This window comes from Giraffa tippelskirchi, chromosome 9 (assembly GCF_054371585.1).
Source record: "Giraffa tippelskirchi isolate mGirTip1 chromosome 9, T2T-mGirTip1v1.2.pri, whole genome shotgun sequence".
In the NCBI taxonomy this organism is placed as follows: domain Eukaryota; kingdom Metazoa; phylum Chordata; class Mammalia; order Artiodactyla; family Giraffidae; genus Giraffa; species Giraffa tippelskirchi.
Window position 1 is genome coordinate 73,567,611 of NC_137283.1, and position 20,170 is coordinate 73,587,780.

Genomic DNA, 20,170 nt, shown 5'->3' on the forward strand with positions numbered 1-20,170 from the left:
GCTGATGGAGTCAACTCTTGCCTTGCTTGATGACCACTCCCCTTCTGGAGAGCCCTTCCCTCATTTCCGGGATACCACCCTCCCTTTGTTCTCACCTTCCCTCCAGCCCTTCTGACCCTTCTGACCCCCGGGGGCTCCTTCCCCCACAGGTCACCCTGGGAGTGATGTTTCTTCTCCCTCAGGAATACTGCTGAGCAGTTCCAGCCCCCAGGCCAGGACAAAAGGGTATGTGTCCAAGTGACTCCTCAGCTCACATCTCAGCCCAAGTCTGCCCTGACCCAAGGTGCCCAGCATCCTGGCCGTCTTCACCCAGGAGTCCCTGGACCTGGTACAGTCTGCCCGGCAGAAACTCAGCATTCCTCCTCTGTGCTTTCTGCTCCTGCCCTGTCCACCATCCAAACACCCCCACGGCAGGAACCAAACTGCCCTCGACGCCCCTTCCCCAGGGTCCGTGCTGCCACAGATCGAAGAGATGCTGCACTTTCCCGATTTCTTGGCTTGGTCTTCCCTGTCTGTGCTCTGCAGGTCCTGTTTTCTTCCTGGACCGGTCTTCCTGCTCCTAAGCTCGGGCAGTGGTTCTCTTTTGTGCCCAGCCCCCTCTTCTAGGGGTGTGTCCTGGGATCCTGATCTCCCATTGTGCCTTCAGAGTAGTCTTTCCAACACGCATCAGCTTCTGTTTCCCCTACTGATGACTTTTCAAGGACCCTCATTGCCAGCAAGATGCAGTTCACGCTGCCTTGTTAGTAAGGAAGGCCTCTGGGGATCTGGCCCCTGGGCGTTTCTCTGGCCTCCTCCTGGAGCGCCTAGCAGTCCTCCACAGGGGTCGCTTTCCTCTTTCCCACTGTTATTTCCTTTTGTTCAGAAAGCTTCTCCATGTTCCCTTACACCTCTGTTCTCCCCACACGCTCAGGGCTTATTACAGACCAGCAGGGCACGATGTATGAAAGAGCATGCATTCTAGAGTGGCCAGGGAAGACCTGGGTTGGGGGGGCCTCGTGGTGGAAGAGATGGGCAGGTCTCACACCGGACATGAGACCTGAGACTGAGAGCGCTCAAGGATGACTTCCGCGCTCAAGGATGACTTCCGCGCTCAAGGATGACTTCCAGGTTGTTCGGGCTTCTGGCTTGAGCAGCTGGGAAGACAGAGCTGCCGACAACCCTGGCTGAGGAAGCCTGGATGTCCCAGAAGACTGGGGCATGCCAGGTTTGAGATGAAATTAGACACTCCAGCTGGGATGTGGAGTGGGAAGTTATACAGAAGCTTGGTTTTCAGGAGACAGACCTGGGTCAAAGACAAAGTCTGGAAGTTTGCAGCATTTAATGCCACGAGGCTGAATCCTGTCACTGAGGGAGTGAGTGGAAATTAAAAAGGGAAGTTCAAGGTCTGAAGTCTTTGATGTTCAGAAGGAGCGGCCAGTGAGAGGAGGGAATCAGAAAACCCCAATGTCTTGGAAGTCAAGGAAAGAAAAGAATGAAATAAGATGAAACCCCTGGTAGAGTGAAGAAGAAATCATTAGAGGTTGCAGTGTGGAATTAGAGTGCGTGGTGAGGGAAGGCTGAGTAGAGAAGTTTCCAGAGAAAAATGGGACCAAATGACTTGGTCACAGTGAACACAGGCAATTCTTTTAAGTTTTTTTTTTTTTCCCCTACACAGGGAAAGAGAGAAATCGTCGTAGTAGTAAAGAAGGATAAAAGTGGTGTTTATCAATATGGGAGAAATTGCAGCTTGTGTTGTATAATGAAAGAAAAGAAGAGAAATTAAATGAAAGGAGGGGCCTGACACAGGAATGGTTGAGGCCAGTGAGAGGGTTGTGGTGCCGGGTGGGGGGCAGCTGGGCTGGGGCCAGAGGAGTTAATAAGCTGGAGTTGGGAGGAAAGTGAGGGGCTTGAGATGGAAACTGTGGCAGCGCAGTCCTCATTTACACAGTGATCCGCAGTCTTTAGGGCCTGGGGTATCGCGGGGTAAGTGGAGGAAAAGACCGCTGGAGAGGGGAGAGCAAGGACCCCAGTGGCCGGGGTCTTGGGAGGGTGCTGGAACCGCTGCGCTTTGTGGAGGGGCTAGTTCTGGAAAGTGTGACGGCGATCCAGGAGCGGAGACCTCAGACTCTCTCTCTCCCGCTCCTCGCTCTTCGAGGTGACTGCTGCTCACGCTTTCAGTGCCGTCTCCCAGGTTAGCTCTCATGGCTTGTTTCTCGTTTCACAGACGATGTGAAATCCGTCTGGAGGGAACTTGCAGACGCCCGTACCCCACCAGCTCCCTGCCCACCTGCAACATGCAGTGACCTCTGCCAGGAGGGCCAGGTATCTAAACAGCCTCCTTGCTGCCCATGGCTGCCTCGGACTTCTCTGCTGAGAGCTCAAGGGCATCCTTTCATCACTGTGCCCTCCTCCTCATCTCCCACCCTTTCTTTGCACTCACTCCAGCCTGGACTCATACCCTCCAGGACCTGACAACGCTCTGATCAAACCTGTGCCTGCTCCAACAGTCCCTCATTGGGTAAAAGGCACCTGTTGTCACCCAGATGCTCCAGGTCAAACATTGGATTCATCCTTGATTCCTTTCTTTCACATCCATCAGCAAACAATGTCAGATTATCTTGGGAATACATCACCTATCAGACCTTCACCCACCATCATCTCAGCATCTTCACCCACTCTCGCTAGACTGGTGCTGTCCAACTGAAAGATAATGCAAGCCACAGGCATATTTCTCAATTTTCTAGCAGCCAGATTAAAAACAAGTAAAAAAATAAGCAAGTGATCACTAATGTAGAAAAACAATCTTACGGTTTTGGGGTGGGGAGAAAGGGAAGAGGGATAAATTGGGAGATTGGGATTGACATACAGGTACTACTATATACAAAATAAACAACAAGGACCTACTCTATAGCACAGAGAACTCTACCCAATACTCTGTAATGATCTATATGGGAAAAGAATCTAAAAATGAGTGGATATATGTATATGTATTATATAACTGTTTCACTTTGCTATCCAGTAGACTACTCAGTTCAGTTCAGCCACTCAGTCATGTCCGACTCTTTGCGACCCCTTGAATCACAGCAGACTAATACAACATTGCAAATCAATTATACTCCAATAAAAATTTAAAAGATAAAAATACGAAATAGGAAACTTTTTGATATGTACTTTTGTAATATATATTAACAATAAAAAAGCAAGTGAAACCAATTGCAACTATGTATTTTATTTAACCATATATATGCAAATTTTTATCATTTTGGTGTGTAATATGAAAATTATAAAACATGTAAAACATAATTTTACAACATGTTTCAGCTGTCTTCTAGATCCCACGTGTATTTTACTCTTAAAGCCCATCCAAGCCACAGTTCAGGTGCTCAGCTGCTATGTGTAACACGTGCCTGCCACGTGGTATGGGTGTATCACTGCCCACTGCGACTCAGGAGTTGTATTTTATTGACAAAGGGTCTCCTAGCTGACATCATGTCTCTCCCCCACTACCCTCCCATGATGTTCTTCCCTTATCAGCAACAAGAATGACCTTTTAAACATGTGAGTAAGGTCACGTCCACAGCCTGCTCAGAGCTCTCCAGTGAGTCATCACACTTAGAATCGCATCCAAGAGCTGGTCCTTGCTTACAAAAGCCCACGTGATCTGACTCCTTCTCAGCCCCTCACTGGGACCTTCTTCTCATGACAGACTCATCCCTCTCTGCCATCCCACGGGCCCCTGGCTGTTCTGCAAATGTACTAAGCCTACTCTCCCCACCAGGGACTTTCTATTGCTGTTCCTTCTATTGCTTGGAATTCTCTTGGCTCAGACCTTTCAGGGTTTGCTTCCTCACTTCATTCAGATCTCTGCTCGGAGCTGTTAAAAAGCAGGCTTCCCCCCAAACAGAACCTCTGCCACGGGGCCTTCTTCCTGTGCTGCGGGTTTCTTCCTAACATTTGACCCTGAAGGTCAGCACGACCTGCCTTTCTCTGACATTTGTTTGTTTGCTTAAATTCCATGTTAGAATATAAACCCCAGGAGAACATCCGCCAGCCTCGATTCTCTATGTGCTGACTTGTTTGTCTGGGTTATAGCTAAGTGTTCAATCAGTATTTACTGAATGAAGAACTGAATTGAGAAAGAAAGACAAGAAGCAGCAGGCTCTGACATTCAGAGCTTGCCTGACCATGGTTGTTGTTGTTGCTGTTCAGTCGCTCAGTCGTGTCTGACTCTTTGTGACCCCAAGGACTGCAACACATCAGGCTTCCCTGTCCTTCATCATCTCCCAGATTCTACTCAAATTCATGTCCACTGAGTCGGTGATGTCATCCAACCATCTCATTCTCTGTCGCCCCCTTCTCCTCCTGTCCTCAATCTTTCCCAGCATCAGGGTCTTTTCCAATGAGTTGGCTCTTTCCATCAGGTGGGCAAAGTATTGGAGCTTCAATTTCAGCATCAGTCCTTCAGTGAATATTCAGAGTTGATTTCCTTTAGGACTGACTGGTTTGATCTCCTTGCAGTCCAAGGGACTCTCAAGAATATTCTCCAGCACCACAATTTGAAAGCAACAATTCTTCGGCACTCAGCCTTCTTTATAGCCCAACTCTCACATCCATACATGATTACTTGAAAAACAATAGCTTTGACTACATGAACCTATGTGGCAAAGTGATACCTCTGCTGTCTAGGTTTGTCATAGCTTTTCTTCCAAGGAACAAGTGTCTTTTAATTTTGTGGCTGCAGTCACCATCTATAGTGATTTTGGAGCCCAAGAAAATAAAGTCTGTCACTGTTTCAACTTTCTCCCCATCTATTTGCCATGAAGTGATGGGACCGGATGCCATGATCCTTGTTTTTTGAATGCCTGACACGGCTGGGCCACGTTATGTTCTAATCAAACACAAAGCATCTCAGAGAACACTGGCCTCAGGCAAGGTAACTCTGAGACCACAATAAAATGGGATAAGTAAGGCCAGTTTACAGTTTTGTCTAAGGACAGACAAAAGCAAGGCCAGTGAGTTACCCCAAAGCACCTCCTCTCTTGGACAAAATAGTGACTGCTTCTTTATAAATGACAGCTTCATCCTCCTAGTCTGCCCTCCTTAAAGATAAGACTTGAGATTCCCAGTCACAGAACTGTATTGTTCTCTGACATGAACGAATCTAGAGCAAAACTTCTTCTCCTCTTCCTTAAACCTTCCCTCCATCACTCAACCAAGGCACAAACTCGATAATAATTCTAACACTCTCTTATTGAGAGACTCGGTGAATCTGCATGGTATTCATCCCTCCTCACTGCAATGAGAGATAAGTTCAATTTATTTCAACTTCAACTGTGTTCCCGGAGGTCTTTGGTAGCGGACATTGATGGAATGGATGAATAACTGAATCTTTGCATTTGGAAATTATGGATGATCATTACTCTCTTTTCTATTTTTTCTGTATTCCAATGTTTTCATAAAAAACGAGTATTACTTTGGAATCAGGAAAATGTGAACGCATTTAATTTTAAAATAACAGCTAACATTGATATATCAGAGGCATGCATTCTTTTCTTTAAATTTTATATTTTTTGATTTATTTGGCTGCATATGGGATCTAGTTGCCTGATCAGGAATTGAACCCAGGCCTCCTGCATTAGGAGCTCAGAGTCTTAGCCACCGGACAACCAGGGAAGTCCCAAGACATGCATTCTTAATAAATAGGAGATCTGGTTTTAAGGCCAACTATGACACTTCATAGCTGAATAAACTTGAGAAATTTATTTAGCCTTTTTGGATCTCACTGCTAAGAGGCAGGAACTGTCTTGAGATCCCCTGTGGCTCTAAGAACTTTAATTAAAATTCTCTCAAAGCAACTATATTTAATCTGACAGAGTGAGGTTTAGGAAAGAGGCAGTGAGATGAGAGCTAAAACATGATCATGAGGGGACATATGTGCACCTGTGGTTAATTCATGCTGATGTGCGACAGAAATCAAACCACTATTATAAAGCAATCACCAATCCATTTAAATAAATACATATTTGAAAAAAGATCAAGTGTCAATTTCTTTTTTTTCTTTTTTGCATGATATTGGACAAATTATTTTATCAGTATTTTTTGAAGTGTAGGTGATTTACAATGTTGTGTTAATTTCTGCTATACAGCAAAGTGATTTGGTTATATATGTATATATAGATATATATACATACACATATGGAGAAGGAAATGGCAACCCACTCCAGCATTCTTGCCTGGAGAATCCCATGGAAAGAGGAGGAGCCTGGAGGACTACAGTCCATGGGGTCACAAATAGTCAGACACGACTGGGTGACTATCACTCACTTACATATATACATATACATGTATATAGATACATATATATTTTTAAAATATTTAAATATTTTAAATAATATTTAAAATATGTTTTTAAAATATTCTTTACCATGGTGGTTTATCGCAGGATATTGGCCATGCTTCCCTGTGCTATACAACAGGACCTTGTCATGTATCTACTCTATATAGAGTAGTTTGCATCCGCTAATCCCAACCTCCCTCTCCATCCCTCTTCCAACTCCCTTGGCAATCACCAGTCTGTTCTTTATTGGACAAATTATTTCAGAACCTTGACGTCTTCATCCTTACCTGTAATCGATAAGTTGTAACAGTTCAGTTCAGTTCAGTTCAGTCGCTCAGTCATGTCCGACTCTTTGTGACCCCATGAATTGCAGCACGCCAGCCTTCCTGTCCATCACCAACTCCCTGAGGTCACCCAAACCCATGTCCATCGAGTCAGTGATGCCATCCAACCATCTCATCCTCTGTCGTCCCCTTCTCCTTCTGACTCCAATCCTTCCGAGCATCAGGGAGTCAACTCTTCGCATGAGGTTGCCAAAGTATTGGAGTTTCAGCTTCAACATCAGTCCTTCCAATGAACACCCAGGATTGGTCTCTTGTAGGAGGGATTGATTGGATCTCCTTGCAGTCCAAGGGACTCTCAAGAGTCTTCTCCAACACCACAGTTCAAAAGCATCAATTCTGCGGCGCTCAGCTTTCTTCACCGTCCAACTCTCACATCCATACATGACCACTGGAAAAACCACAGCCTTGACTAGATGGACTTTTGTTGGCAAAGTAATGTCTCTGCTTTTCAATATGCTATCTAGGTTGGTCATAACCTTCCTTCCAAGGAGTAAGCGTCTTTTAATTTCATGGCTGCAGTCACCATCAGCTGTGATTTTGGAGCCCCCAAAAATAAAGTCTGACACTGTTTCCACTGTTTCCCCATCTATTTGTCATGAAGTGATGGGACCAGATGCCATGATCTTAGTTTTCTGAATGTTGAGCTTTAAGCCAACTTTTCCACTCTCCTCTTTCACTTTCATCAAGAGGCTCTTTAGTTCTTCACTTTCTGCCATAAGGGTGGTGTCATCCGCATATCTGAGGTTATTGATATTTCTCCCGGCAATCTTGATTCCTGCTTGTGTTTCTTCCAGCCCAGCGTTTCTTGTGATGTACTCTGCATATAAGTTAAATAAGCAGGGTGACAATATACAGCCTTGACGTACTCCTTTTCCTATTTGGAACCAGTCTGTTGTTCCATGTCCAGTTCTAACTGTTGCTTCCTGACCTGCATACAGGTTTCTCAAGGGACAGGTCAGATGATCTGCTATTCCCATCTCTTTCAGAATTTTCCACAGTTTATTGTGATCCACACAGTCAAAGGCTTTGGCATAGTCAATAAAGCAGAAATAGATGTTTTTCTGGAACTCTCTTGCTTTTTCGATGATCCAGCAGATATTGGCAATTTGATCTCTGGTTCCTCTGCCTTTTCTAAAACTAGCTTGAACATCTGGAAGTTCACAGTTCACGTATTGCTGAAGCCTGGCTTGGAGAATTTTGAGCATTACTTTACTAGCATGTGCTGCTGCTGCTGCTAAGTCGCTTCAGTCGTGTCTGACTCTCTGCGACCCCATAGACGGCATGTGAGATGAGTGCAATTGTGCGGTAGTTTGAGCATTCTTTGGCATTGCCTTTCTTCGGGATTGGAATGAAAACTGACCTTTTCCAGTCCTGTGACCACTGCTGAGTTTTCCAAATTTGCTGGCATATTGAGTGCAGCACTTTCACAGCATCACCTTTGAGGATTTGAAATAGCTCAACTGGAATTCCATCACCTCCACTAGCTTTGTTCGTAGTGATGCTTTCTAAGGCCCACTTGACTTCACATTCCAGGATGTCTGGCTCTAGGTGAGTGATCACACCATCATGATTATCTGGGTCATGAAGATCTTTTTTGTACAGTTCTTCTGTGTATTCTTGCCACCTCTTCCTAATATCTTCTGCTTCTGTTAGGTCCCTACCATTTCTGTCCTTTATCGAACCCATCTTTGCATGAAATATTCCCTTGGTATCTCTAATTTTCTTGAAGAGATCTCTAGTCTTTCCCAATCTGTTGTTTTCCTCTATTTCTTTGCACTGATCACTGAGAAAGGCTTTCTTATCTCTCCTTGCCATTCTTTGGAACTCTGCATTCAGATGGGAATATCTTTCCCTTTGTCCTTTGCTTTTCGCTTCTCTTCTCTTCCCAGCTATCTGTAAGGCCTCCTCAGACAGCCATTTCACTTTTTTGCATTTTTTGCATTTCTTTTCCATGGGGATGGTCTTGATCCCTGTCTCCTGTACAATGTCATGAACCTCTGTCCATAGTTCATCAGGCACTCAACATCCTCCCTTATATGGAGATTTCTGGGTGTCATTTTATACATACGTGTTTAGGTAGATTATCAGACACATTCACACAGCATCTCTGCTCAGCGGCCCCACTATGGAGCCCAAGACACCGCCCTTCCCTTAGCGCCCTTCGTCTCTAGCAAGGGGGTCAGCAGAGATGGCAGCAACCGGCTGGAATACAGCATGAGGCTGTCACTGAGAGACATGTGTTCCAGACACAAAAGACACGGTGTTGGGGGTATGGGGGAAAGTTTTCCAGAAGAATCATTGAGCATGTGAGAGAGGGTGAGGAGGGCATCCTGCAGGGAAAAGCTTTCAATGTGACAAAGCACCATGGGGTCAAGGACACACTAGCGGCTTAGTGTTAGTGGGGGGCGGCGCTGAGGGGCATCGGGAGGTGGGAAGAGAGCTGTTAAGGGTGGCTTAGCTCACACTCCGGCTCAGTGCAGGGACTTCTTCTAGGCTTTCTGCCTGCTTTTTTCCATATGGTCACCTCTACCCTCATAGGACTGTTTATATTAAAATCACTTGAAATAACTCGGTTTCTCAGTCACACGAGTCTGGTTTCAGGAGCTCCCTTCCCACGCGGCAGTGGCGCCAGTCACAGCAGGACAGATGGAGGACATTTCTGAGAAATGGAGCATCTCCCAGCAGGTCAGTAACCAAGGATGTCATGGTCGTCAGCGACCCCAGCTCTCCAGTGGGAGCCGGCCGGTCCTGAGGACGCTCAGGAAGGGGAAGAGCACGTGTGATCTGACAGCTGGAAGTCTGACCGCCTCCAGGAGCCTGAGAATGAGCTCTTTGCGTTTAATAAGAGAGCTTCGGGCACTGAGCACTCGCTCTCCTCCCAGGCATGAAGGATGAGGAAAGCACACTTAGGGTCTGTGTCAATCCTCTGTCCTTGCCCTAAGTCCAGAGCTCTCCTCAGGGCAAAAAGTTCAGTTTTCCGGGCTGAGGTGCCTGGGGGAGGAGACCGATGTCCCCTGGTTTCTTCTCGGCTCACTGCGGCATGTCCTGCCTTCCCGTCTCCTTTCTCTGCAAAACCACTGCCAGCTGTGCACCCTTCTTCTTCTGGGTCAGATAAGGGTGTCTTGGGTAGGCCAGGGTGAGAAGTGTAATTTGCTTATGACTTGCATGCATTGGTGGTCCAAAGAGGAAGTATGGGGATCTGGAATTAAGGTGGCTGGATTTAAAGTCTAGTCGGATGGCAGCCACACCCCACGGGCAGCCCCAGGAAGCGCTGGGCGTGGAAAACCGCGGGATACTGGCCCAGGATGGCTGAGATGCCCAGAAAGCAGTGACTGCAGTAAGCCCAGACTCTTACCTGTTCCCATATGTAGAAAAGTGCTGAATTCCTTGAGATACCTGGCTTCCTTTAATCAACAATAATCTTTCGATGTTCAGACTACCTGCCCTTTGTTGCAAAACTTCTATGTAACCTGGCTCCTCCCTTTGCCTCCTCGGAGTAGTTCTCTAAGGGTTACTTGAGATGCTGTTTCCCGGGCTTGAAGTGCTAAACATTCCCCCCACATAAAACGTAACTCTCGACTTTCAGGCTGTGACCGGTGTTGATGCCGACATCGCCGTACTGCAGGAGGTTCCATCAGACAGCGTCGCTCCCAGCGCCCCTGTCGATGCATTCATCCTGCATCTCCGGGGAGGAAGTGGCTACTTGCCATCCGCAGAGAACTCTGTTTGCTGGAACCTACTTTTAGATCATTTACTCCATCACGTTCCTCTCTCCGACTTCTGAAATGGGAGCCTGGTTCTGTGGACAAACATAACCCGCGTTCACGCTGGCCCCACCTGGTGCTCTTTGCCCAGCGTCCTGAACGCCTCTTGTCTCTCTGCCCCAGGTCCGTCCTCCCACCGCCTCCGTGCCTCCTCCCAAGGCTGTTCAGACTCCTGTTCTGCGGGACGGGGGTCCACCTTCATATCCCTCCCGCTCTGTGTTTCCCCACATTGAACTCTATCTTGGTTGTGGTCTGATCCGCAGAAAACAGACTTACTGCTTTCCTGTGCGCGAGTGCTTTATTTCCATACGTGGAGCCTTTATGTTTCCTTTTGGTTTTTTTAACCATATATCATCCTGCGGGGAAGATTAAGCTCGTCGCAATAATATCCCAGCCCCACTTTCTTGTTAACACAAATTTCTTTTCTAATAAGTCTTCCTGAGCCTGCATCACACAAGTAACATTTCTTTTTAAACTCCTAATTTCTTGTTGCTGAGGAAAATCTGTTACAGGAACAGCAGAGTAATGAGAAAAGTCACAGAGGTAAGAAATAATTAAGAAATGTCTTATGATTTATTATTCAAGTTATCTCATAAAAATATTAAACTGGATATAAAAGAAAATATAAAAGAGACAAATGATAACCTTGGCTATCATTTATTAAATGTAATAAATTTACATTCATTTACATTTTATGTTTGAAGTCCTGAAAATATACAAAATAAATTTTTATTTATTTATTAAAATGTAATAAAATTGCCGATTGAAATGGATTGACTATAAATTTTTCTTTCCAATAAATGACTTTTAAACCCTTCTTAATGCATGTGCTGAATTATTAAGCAATACCTTTTGCCACACTAATACCTCTATAATGCATAATCGCTTTGGCTCATGTTTGGAGGCTCAAGTGTCTGTGTGAATGCACCTGCAAACTGCCCGGCAGGCACACACGTGTCCCTCCTGCCTCTGAGCGAGGCCCCTATCCCCCCTGCATTCTTTACCTGATGGAGGAAACATTCCCTTCATTCCTTTCCTTTGGGCTCAAATGTGGAAAGGGCCTTCCCAACTGTTAATCTGGATTCTGAGTTATTAAAACTGTTTTCTCATCCCTATTCATCTTTACCCACCTTTGAGATGACAGTTTCCCCAAAGCAAGATGCTGTGGGAAGTTTGCTACCAGGACTGTGAGTCTCTGGGGTTCTTTTGGTTCCTCCAATCTTAGCGTGAGCAATTCTCTCCCACCATCCTGAAGTCAGCTTCCCTGGAGGCTCAGACAGTTAACAAATCTGCCCGCAATGTGGGAGACCTGGGTTCGATCTCTGGGTTGGGAAGATCACGTGGAGAAGGGAATGGCAACCTCCCCCCCGCATATTCTTCCCTGGAGAATCCCATGGATAGAGGAGCCTGGCGGGGGATATAGTCCATGGGGTTGCAAAGAGTTGGGCACAACTGAGCAACTAACGCTTTCACTTTCATTCCACTTTCACTTTGCTTTCATTCTGAAGTCACCTCATGTCAGTGAGGTTTCAGTTTACACATGTTAGTGAGCAGAGCTGTTCCCGGGTATTCTGAGCTCGTGGGTCCACAGTGGCTGTCTTCTCAGAAAATTCCAGAAAGCTGCCGGCTGAGTGATCAGCCTCTCTATCTCCATCCGTCACTGGCTCCCTGTGACCCACCTGGAAACCAGTGTGGCAGAAGTAGCTCCGCCTTCCATAGGCAGAAAGTTAGATTGCAGGAGACCTGGTTTGCTCAAGGTGACAGGGAAAGGGAGTTGAAAGCCTGACAGAAACAGCAGGGGACTTTCTACTCCACCCTGACTGATGCCTTCTCTGCATTGGAGAGGGGCGTGCCTCTAAAACTTACCCACAGGCTTCAAGGAGCTGGCCTTTGCAGACTATTCACTTCATCCTGGAAAGAAATAAGCAGACTTTATGGCACATTCTGATGCAAACCTCTGGTGACAAAATTAAAATACGCAGCAGTACCTAAGTCTCCAATCACATGAACAATCCTTTTCTGATGTTCGTACCTCAATTCATAGCGAATTCTTGAAGTTTCTCTGCTGAACAGTGTAATGCATAATAATGACATAATAGAATTTTGGTTCCAGAAGGGAACCAAAGGCTCATCTTTTGAGCCTTTTAAAATGGGGTCTTTTTAATTGAAAAGGTAATACACGCATATAGGGAAAATTCAAATATGGTAAGAAAGTCTATGCCTTCTTACATATGGGTATACCTATATACCTTCTTAGCCTATTTTAATTGTCTTACCCTATTCCAACACTTGAAAAAAAATATTTTTAACGTGTCATCCCTTTGAGCACAGTGACAGACCGCCGATCCCCCCAGCACAGGCACAAACAGGAGTGAGTGCGCTGCACCTGCTGTGCGGTGTCCTGGCTTCTCACTGAGCAACATGCCCCGGGGGCTGCCACTCAGCAGGGCCAAGTCTGCCAGGGCCACACAGTGCTCTGCACTATGGCTGGTTCGCCAGTCCTGATGATGACTGGGGTGGGGGCTTATAGTTAGTGTTTTGCTCTTAGAACAATACTGTAATCCTAATCTTAAGCACAGCTTAAATAAAGGTGGAATGGCTGGACCAATGTGCACACACTTTTAGAGGGCTCTTTTATGATTATAGGGCTTCCCTGGTGGCTCAGCTGGTAAAGAATCTGCCTGCAACGCAGGAGACCTGGGTTCAATCTTTGCGTCAGGAAGATCCCCTGGAGAAGGGAATGGAAACCCACTCCAGTATCCTTGCCTGGAGAATCCCATGGACAGAGGAGCCTGGTGGGCTACAGTCTATATGGTCGCAAAGCGTTGGACACGACTGAGCTGCTAACACTTTCACTTTCACACTTGATCGGTGTAGTTCCTTTCTTTGTCTACTTTAATGTTTTTTTTTTTCTATAAGTTTGACCTTATCTGATAATAATTTTGGGATCTCTACTTCCTTTTTGTGTGAATTTGACATATCTTTTATGTCATTCTTTTACTTTGGTGCATATTTTTAGGCTTTGGTTTGTAATCTAAACTGATATTTTTATCCTTTAGTAAGTGAGCCTATTCATTTTAGTTCTATTATTCAGTTTTGTTATGTGTTCAGTTTTTAATGCTTCACTGTTTTTTGTTTTTTTTTTTTTTTTGGTTGCTTCTCAAAAATCTTCTTCCATAAAGAAACTTAGGGAGGGTAACAGGAAACTAATGAAATTGATCACACATGGAGCTTGGTTGACAAGGTGAAAGGTGAAAGAGTAGGAGGAGTGATGCTTTTCTGGGTATAACCATGTACAGTTTTTATTCTGGAAACATAAAGGTTTTAAATCTTCAAAGCTAAATTACTTCAATGAGGATGTAGATACAACTTTAAAAGTGAATAAAAGCAGAAACAACCTTGTTGTATTTCAAATAAACATCATAACTTCAGAGGGAAAAAAAATCAACAAATCCAGGTAATTTTGAACAGAGTATTTTACCCTCAGTGTAAAAATAAAGAAATGCCAACAGATATGAAATCCGATCGTGTGTGCAAGCTCAGCTGCTCAGTCACTCAGTTGTGTCCAGCTCTTTGTGACCCCAGGGGCTCTTGTCCACCAGGTTCCTCTCTCCATGGGATTTTCCAGGCAAGAATATTGAAGTGGGAATGTCTTTCCATTTGCTGAGGTTTTTCTTAATTTCTATCAACAATGTTTTGTAGTTCTTAGAGCAGTTTTCACGTCCTTTCAAAAATTTATTCATAAGTACTATATCGTCTTTGATGCGATTGTAAAGGAAATCATTTTCTTGATGTCATTTTGGTTTGTTCTTTGTTAACATAAAAATACAATTGATTTTTGTATATTGTTCCTTTATCCTTCAACTCTGCTGAGCTTGTTTACTACTTCTTCTAGTCTTTTTAGTAGCCTTATTCAGAGTCTCTATGTATGTCGACAGCAGAATGGTGATCCCCTGAATTCTTGTCCTCTTGAAGAAAAGAATTCAATCAACATAAAGCAGTGTAGGACTCCTCTGGTGGTCCAGTGGTTAAGACTCTGTGCTCCCCCTGCAGAGGGCACAGGTTCAGTCCTTGGCTGGGGAAGATCCCACGTGCCACGTGCTGCTGCTGTTGTTCAGTCATCCAGTCGTGTCTGATTCTTCGTGACCCCATTGACTGCAGCACGCCAGGCCTCCCTGTTCCTCGTCATCTCCCAGAGTTCGCCCAAGTTCATGTCCATGACATCGGAGATGCCTTGCAGCATCTCATCCTCTGATGCCTTCTCCTCCTGCCCTCATTCTTTTCCAGCATCAGGGGTTTTCCAGTGAGTCAGCTCTTTGCATCAGGTGGCCAAAGTATTGGAGCTTCAGCTTCGGCATCAGTCCTTCCAATGAGTACTCAGGGTTGACTTTCTTTAAGGTTGACTGGTTTCATCTCCTTGCTTCCAAGGGACTCTCAAGAGTCTTCTCCAGCACCGCAGTTTGAAGGCATCAGTTCTTCAGCACTCAGCTTTCTTTATGGCCCAACTCTCACATCCATACATGACTACTGGAAAAACCATAGCTTTGACTAGACAGACCTTTGTCAGCAAAGTAGTGACAGTCATATCCTTGGTCTAATCCTGCTGCAAACTCGGTACTTCTCCTATTTTCATCTTTTTTTATTTGCAACTAAATAGCAGCTGCCTCTCTCAATGCTACTTCTGAATTTCTAGACTCTACTCCCTTTTGCTCCTTCTTATAAACTAGCCAGGCATTTCTTTCTTCCTTTTTTTAAATATATATATTTTATTGAAGTGTAGTTGACTTACAGTATTTCAAGTGCACATAGTAAGGTAATTCAGTTATACAAACACACATATATTATGTTTGAAATTATTTTCCATTGTAGGTTATTATAAAATATTGTCTATAGTTCCCTGTAGTATACGGTAAACCATTGTTGCTTGTTGCATATCTATTTTCTAATTAGAAAACTACCATTCTATTCACACGAAGTCAAACAAGTGGAATCAAAAGCCATAATTTTTTTAATTAGGCAAAAATTCTTAAGTTTTCTAAAATACATATATTATATATATATGTATACAAAAGCTTTTCTACTACACTTGATAAAGGCTTGAGAAAGAACATCAAAAAAAATGAAGAGATGGAGAAACTGGAGAACAGTAAATGAAATGGGAGCACTGAATATGAAAGAGAAAAAGTGAAACAAACTAGATAAAAGTAAAAGATCATCATATAGTCTGGTTGTTTTTAAATATGACTGCTCCTTAGAAACATCTCTGGAGCTCTGGGGGGAAAAAGCAATACCTGAGCACTTGTATTTCTCAAAACATTTCAAGATAATTCTGACATGCATCTGGATTTTAAAGTGATTACAGGTTTTTCTTATTTATTTATTTTTTTACAATATTGTATTTGTTTTGCCATACATTGACATGAATCCACCATGGGAGTATGTGTGTTCCCCTTCCAGAACCCCCCTCCCACCTCCCTCCCCATCCCATCCCTCCGGGTCATCCTGGTGCCCCAGCCCCGAGCACCCTGTATCGTGCATCGAATCTGGACTGGCGATTCGTTTCACATATGATAATTTACATGCTTCAATGCCATTCTCCCATATCATCCCGCCCTTGCCCTCTCCCATAGAGTCCATAATACTGTTCTATTTATCTGTGTCTCTTTTGATGTCTCGCATACAGGGTTATCTTTACCAATTAACTAAATATCATATATATGTGTTAGTATACTGTATTGGTGTTTTTCTTTCTGGCTTACTTCACTCTGTATAATAGGCTCCAGTTTCATCCACCTCATTAGAACTGATTTGAATGTATTCTTTTTAATGGCTGAGTAATATTCCATTGTGTATATGTGCCACAGCTTCCTTATCCATTCATCTGCTGATGGGCATCTAGGCTGCTTCCATGTCCTGGCTATTATAAACAGTGCTGCGATGAACATTGAGGTACATGTGTCTCTTTCAATTCTGGTTTCCTCAGTGTGTATGCCCAGCAGTGGGATTGCTAGGTTTTTCTATTAGATAGTTTTGACGATATACAGTTCTATTATTTTTCTGTTGACCCATCATGATACAATGGTATTAAGTGAGTAATAGTTACATAATCACAATAGGAAAAGATGTTTATCAGTTTTCACAATTGATAGCCAGACAAAAAATAAAAGATAATTACAATTGCAAGCCATAATGGGAACATGATTAACTTAACAATATAAAACACTTATATACACTTTGGGGGGCCCAGCAGAGTGATGTGGTGAGTGGACGTGCATACATGCACATCTTTTCACCCACCCAGCCACGTCTTTTGGTTGGTGCATTTAATTGTAAGGTGATTACCATTTATATTTAAGGTAATTATCGATATGTATGATCCTATTACTGTTCTCTTAACTGTTTGGGGTTTATTTTCTGTAGGTTTTGTCCTTCTCCTGTGTTTCCTACCTAGAGAAATTCCTTTAGCATTTGTTGTAAAACTGGTTTGGTGGTGCTGAATTCCCTTAATTTTCGCTTGTCTGGAAAGCTTTTGATTTCCCCATCAAATCTGAAGGAGAGTCTTGCTGGGTAAGAATATTCTTGGTTGTAAGTTCTTCCCTTCCATCACTTTAAATATATCACACCATTCCCTTCTGGCTTCTGTTGAGAAATCAGCTGATAGCTGATGGCAAGTGTCCTTGTATGTTATTTGTCATTTTTCCCTTGTTGCTTTTAATATTTTACCTCCTGTGTCCTTTTGCTTATGTCTTTGAACACAGCCCTCCTTCCTTACAAAACTAGATACTCCAGACTCATCTTGTTCTTTCCCTGCCCCGGCCTATTCCGTAAGAGTAATTCCTTGCTCAATCTCAGGAATATAACATTATATATATATATTTAATGTTATATACATAATGTTATGTGTATACATACAAATATATACAACATGTATTTAAATCTATCCAAGTTTCCTTGAGTGTATTACATATGTATACATATATTTATATATATTACTAGCAGAGAAAATTATCAAATGGATTCCTTTTTGTAATTCCAAGAAAATGTGCACAAACCAAGTAAAACTATTTTTATTTTTCTAATTTTAGCATATCCTGTATTCAAGCTAATGTTACCACTACAACAAACAAATTTACTTCTGTTTGGACTTAATGAACGTGTTGGTTTGGACTGGTAAATTGCTGTTCAAATTTGAGATCCTACAAAACATATTACTGAATGCTAGTGGAAGCATAGTTTCCAAACTGTGTTCAGAAACAGTAAGGCATTCTACATGTCAGTTTTGCAAATAACTAAATATGTCAGTCTTTCACTTAGAAAGGGCTGCTTCACAACTACAGGGTTGGGAAGATCCCCTGGAGAAGGAAACAGCAACCCACTCCAGTGTTCTTGCCTGGAGAATCCCATAGACAGAGGAGCCTGGCGGCTACCGTCCATGGGATCACAAAAGAGTCGGACACGGCTGAGCAACTAAACAACACCAACAATTTCAAAATTACAGGAAAAAACAATCAGTAAAGTAGAACCCAGTTCAGTGTCTGAAAGCTCCGTGGGACAGGGGCGTGCCAGCAGCTTCCTGATGGGAAAGTTCTCCCTGCCTGGCAAAGGTCAGCTCTCTGGCCTGGAGGGGCAGTGACCTGATGAAGGAGGGCTGGGTGGAGGGAGGCTGCTTCGGGGGTCGTGGTCCTTCTACTCTCACTGGAGGGTGAGAGGACCCCGCCCCCAGCATCCTGGGCTTCGCACACCCACCGTCTCTGAGCCCCCGCTTCCCTACCTGTGAAATAAGAGGACAGAGACTGTAATCCGCTGCTTTAGCTCAGGTGCCAACTTTTACGGTCCTTCTCCGTCAGGGTTACTTATCGCCTTATGGAAGGCTGTCCTCACCTGGATCAGAAATCTCATCTCCCAAGGAGGTGATGGACCGGAGTTCTTGGTTGCAGAGTCTGGATGGAGGATTCACGTGTAGCTTGTCCTCTCCTTCAGCCACAGCTGCTTCTCCCGCACCTCTGAAGCAATTAGCTGCTTGAACATTAGTGTGAATATAAGTGATTTAACCTGCTAGTGGCCTGGTGGGCTTTGGCTGTCTGGGCTGTAAAACGCGCAGCAGGGCCCGGTTCTGAGTTCCGACAAGGGCTAGCAGAACCAGTCATGAGGAAGGGTCAGCAGCTGTGGGAAGAGGCCAAGGGCGAGCTTCCCGCTGTCCAGCACCTGTGCGCCACCACCTGCCTGGGCAAGAATACTTGAGTGGCCATTTCCTTCAGCCAGGAGATCTTCCCCACCCAGGGACTAAACATGTGTCTCCTGCATTGCAGGCAGGTTCTTTACCACTGAGCCACCTGGGAAGTCCTTGCACTATTTAGTCATCATCAAAATCACCTGGCGAATGAGGGCTGGTCCTCTGCTCTCACCAGCTGCTTGCTCTCAAGAATGTGAACCACGCCGTGGGTTGGCAGCCATGACATTTTTATAGAGTGGCTTTCTGTGATTTTCATTGACTACTTTGTATACTGACTCTATTGTGTTAACAACTCGGTTTGATCTAAGAAAAATGTAACCTATACTGGGTTTTCTGTTTTGCTTGAAAGTAAAAGTGAAGGTTGTTCAGTTGTGTCCGACTCTTTGAGACCCCATGGACCATGGAATTCTCCAGGCCAGAATACTGGACTGGGTAGCCATTCCCTTTTCTAAGGGATCTTCCCAACCCAGGGTTCAAACCCAGGTCTCCTACATTGCAGGCAGATTCTTTACCACCTGAACTACAAGGGAAGCTCAAGAATACTGGTGTGGGTAGTCTATCCTTTCTCCAGGGGATCTTCCCAACCCAGGAATTGAACTGGGTCTCCTGCATTGCAGGCAGATTCTTTACCAACTGAGCTATCAGGGAAGCCCCAATACTGTTTTGCTTAGTAGCAGTTAAAGGAAAATGAATGGTTTCATAAAGAACAATTACCGAAACATAATTTAGTTTGTATCCATACTTTTTTTTTTCTTTTTATAAATTTATTTATTTTAGTTGGGGGCTAATTACTTTACAATATTGTAATAGTTTTTGCCATACATTGACATGAATCAGCCATGGGTTTACATGTGTTCCCCTTCCTTCCTAGACCCCCCACCCACCTCTCTCCCCATCCCATCCTTCTGGATCATCCCATTGCCCCGGCCCTGAGCCCTTGTCACATGCATCGAACATGGAATGGTGTTCTGTTTCACGTATGATAATATACATGTTTCAATGCTATTCTCCCAGAACGTCCCACCCTCACCTTCTCCCTCAGAGTCCATAAAATTGTTCCATGCATCTGTGTCTCTTATTCTGTCTCGCATATAGGGTTATCGTTACCATCTTTCAAATTCCATATATATGCATTAGTATACTGTATTGTTGTTTTTCTTTCTGGCTTACTTCACTCTGTATAATGGGCTCCAGTTTCATCCATCTCAGTAGAACCGATTCAAATGTATTTTTTTTAATGGCTGAGTAATATTCCATTGTGTATATGTACCACAGCTTCCTTATCCATTCGTCTGCTGATGGATATCTAGGTTGCTTCCATGTCCTGGCTATTGTAAACAGTGCTGCGATGAACATTGGGGTACACGCGTCTCTTTCAATTCTGGTTTCCTCGGTGTATATGCCCAGCAGTGGGATTGCTGGGTCATATGGCAGTTCTATTCCCAGTTTTTTAAGGAATCTCCACACTGTTCTCCATAGTGGCTGTACTAGTTTGCATTCCCACCAACAGTGT